Source organism: Temnothorax curvispinosus, unplaced genomic scaffold, assembly GCF_003070985.1.
Source record: "Temnothorax curvispinosus isolate PA1 unplaced genomic scaffold, ASM307098v1 QBEX01014594.1, whole genome shotgun sequence".
NCBI lineage: Eukaryota > Metazoa > Arthropoda > Insecta > Hymenoptera > Formicidae > Temnothorax > Temnothorax curvispinosus.
Genome location: NW_020224374.1, coordinates 200175 through 203743, shown reverse-complemented (window position 1 = coordinate 203743; position 3569 = coordinate 200175).

Here is a 3569-nt window from a genome sequence, read left to right as displayed (position 1 = left end):
CATTAATTACCGCGCGTGGCTCCGATTGCCTCTCTCACTTCCCTTTATGTGATTTATTAAGGAGAGCCTGTATTTCGTTTATTACATTATCTTTATTCGATTACTTTAAAATTGAATATGTAACGTTATAGAAATAATTCATGGTGCATAGCGAATAAGCTAGCACATTGAAAGAGGCATCAATATATATGTGTAAATGGATATATAAAATTTAACATATCCAAAACATAAAATAGAGAAAATATCACGAATTTGATTGCGCAGTTTGACTGAATATGATTTATTACCTAAAGAGATCACCTTTTTTGCGCGATTACATACGATGAAAATAACATCGATATATCAGATCGAAATATTAGAAAGTAAAAGCCTAAGTCTTTATTATTAGGAATCTCGGTTCGCAGATTGTAAAGAGACGAAATTGTGTCGAAAGTGTCCTTGATCGGCATCATAGTCGATCTACGTAAAAAGAATCAATTATAAGTACGAGTTGATTAACGCGATAGTCCAATAATTAAAGTAAACAGATATTGAAGCTGAGAAGAATATTTACTAATAATGAATGGTGTACAATTGGAATTGGTAATACGAGAAAAAAAAATTGTTTGCACACCTGCGTGCCAAAGTGCACAAGCGTCAAACGTATATAGGCGTCATCGGCCGATTCCAAAGTGCAAAATAGCATAATGAATAATCAAATTCGATGTTTAAAGCGTTGATTTTTTATGCAAGCACATTGATGAGCGTGCGCGGTTATTTAATTAATAAATAAATAAGGCTGAAAATTGCCCAAATAACGGGCACGATCTCGTACAGTTTTATTACAGGGTTGAGTAAGTTAATTTTTTTAAAACTAAATTAACTTAAAGTTAATTTAGTTACGATAAAAGAGTTGCATGAACAAAAAATTAACTCAGTTAAAAAGTGCGTTAAGATTAAGTTAACTTAGGTTAAATTAAGTTAATTTTTAAAAATATTATTTATATTAAATTAGAATATCGTAATTTTTTAAAATTTGATTATTCTAAATAACAAAACAATTACAATATGGATCAAATAAATTTAATATTTTATTTGTAAATTAAACTTATATATAAAATAACAAAGAAATTTGTTTTTTTTAATACATTTTTTATATAATGATTATGAAAAACTAATAATAGTTGTAAGAATTACATATAGATAAACATAATGATTTTTACATCGGTATTAATGATTATCATAAAAAAATGTAATTGACAAAAAAATACAACCTTGCACTTCACTTTGTGTTGGCCATGTCTGCACGCTCTTTGACAATTATACAGGGTATCTTTAAGGTCTGACTCAGTCCCCTGGATCTCGGAAACGGCTTTAGAGATGGAAAAATGTTTTAGATAACAGTTTTACGATATTTAGGGGGACAGATGATGAAAATATAGACTTGATCTTGAGTGACCTTTTCAAGGCCAGGTCAATGTGAAAATATGAACTTGATCTTAAGAGTGATCTTTTCAAGGCCAGGTTAATGTGATCGATGTTTTCTTAAATGGAACCCCTCAATTTTTATTGTGTATTCTTGTAGCACTTGTCGAGATGTTTTCAAAACACTATATAACGAAGCTCTCTTTCATTAAGAATTTTCTGAGATATTTTAAATTTTGTCATAATACTTTTAATGTAAAATATGAAATATCTCGTAAAGTATTCACTTTCTGATGACTTTACCTTGATACTTTTATACGTAGAATAATGAGAAATCGATATTTGAAAAAAAAAATTATTTTAAATTTGATTGTATTTTGTAGACGTATTTAATTTTGCAATATTGCAAAATGTAAAAATTAATATTATTATTTGACTCTATAAAAGTATGGTCTAGGTCAAGTCCATATTTTTATCATATGTCCTTTTTAAAAAATCTTACAACTTTTATCTGAAACATTTTTCCATATCTAAAACCATTTCCGAGATCCAGGTTGAGTCAGACTTTAGAGATATCCTGTATATAAAACAAACTATCAATAATTATAAAATACCGATAATACTTGTGCAGAATTACATATATTGTAGAATTATATGTTAAGGTATTCCTTTCATGACACTAAAGTCTTAAGAATTAACTGATTTTTTGGTACGAGAAAGTTAAAATGCATATCTTTACGCCAGAAAAAAATTAAACCACATTACTGAACATATAAAGAAGAATTATGACTTTGAAAATTCGATATTTTATATGTAACGTTATCGAAAAAATCTATTTTCAATGTAATAATTTGTTTATCAAATATGTTAAGATATTAAATATTAACTGCGCCAGATATTCGCTAAACTCTATACTTTCGACAGTGCCGATAAAAATACAGAGTCACCGAATATTTAAACAAAATATTTATGTTAAAAGTTGAAATGTGGTTTATAGATGAATATTTTTAATGGCGACTTTCAAGGAATTATTTGGCAACGCTGCAAGCTGTGCGCTCATGTCACACTTCAGTTCATCACGTACGGTTTATTATCAACTATTTATTATGTTTCTCATTATTATTATTATAAAATCTTTCTTTGATAAAAAGAAAATGTCACAATAATCTTTGATTAATGAAATTGACACTTACATTGACACTTTTGTTATCAACTTCACATTTTACAATCGGCGCCCTGAAAAGCGCAGCGTTGCCATATTGTTCTGACAGTAAAATTTACCGAAAAATGAAAAATTTCTAAATACACATAATATTTTCACTTTTTTCTTATAATTAAACATAATAATCAATTATAACTTGATTTTATATAAGTTTAATGCAATATACAAAAGTTTGCTGAGGCCCTGCTTAAGCGCCTACAAAATACGCTCCTCCGTGAAAGGAATACCTTAAACATAATGATAGAAAAAAATATTGGCGTTCAGAGATAAAAAAAATTTTTAATTTAGGAAAAAAGTTAATAAGCTTAAGTTTGTGTTTTAAAAATAACTAGTTAAAGTTAAAAATTAACTTATTTTAAATTAACTTTGTAAGTTAAAAATTATTAACTTTTTAAATTTTTTCTTTCACTTCTAACTAACTAGTTACTGCTCAATCTTGGTTTCATATAAATAAAAAAAATGTACGTTTCCGGATATAAATTGCCTTTTTATAATTTCAATTTGTTATCTCTCTATTAATTTGCAAATATTGGAATATTTTTCTTCACATTTGATAATACAGAAAAGGTCTTTAAAACTATTGTTGACAAATGACACACGATCGTACGATCGTTCCTTTTTTTTATAAATGAACGTTCAAAGTACATCCGCGAGATATTAGCATTTGTGGAAGGCGTGTTACGTAAACTTGCAAATTGCGCTTAATTGTTGGGCTGACTGTAAGGATTAATGTCACATCACAATTTTACATGCGATGTGCACCAGTGCATCCCCGCCCCTTCAAGAAATCAATGTTTCTTTTAGAAGAGCAGAAGATTGGGCGGAGCTTGGAAAAAAAAAACTGCGGATATCGTAGAAAAAGCAATTATAAAAATATGCTTTTATATCGCATAAAAATCGTGCGATCGATGATATACGTTTATATTTGCGATATAAACATATA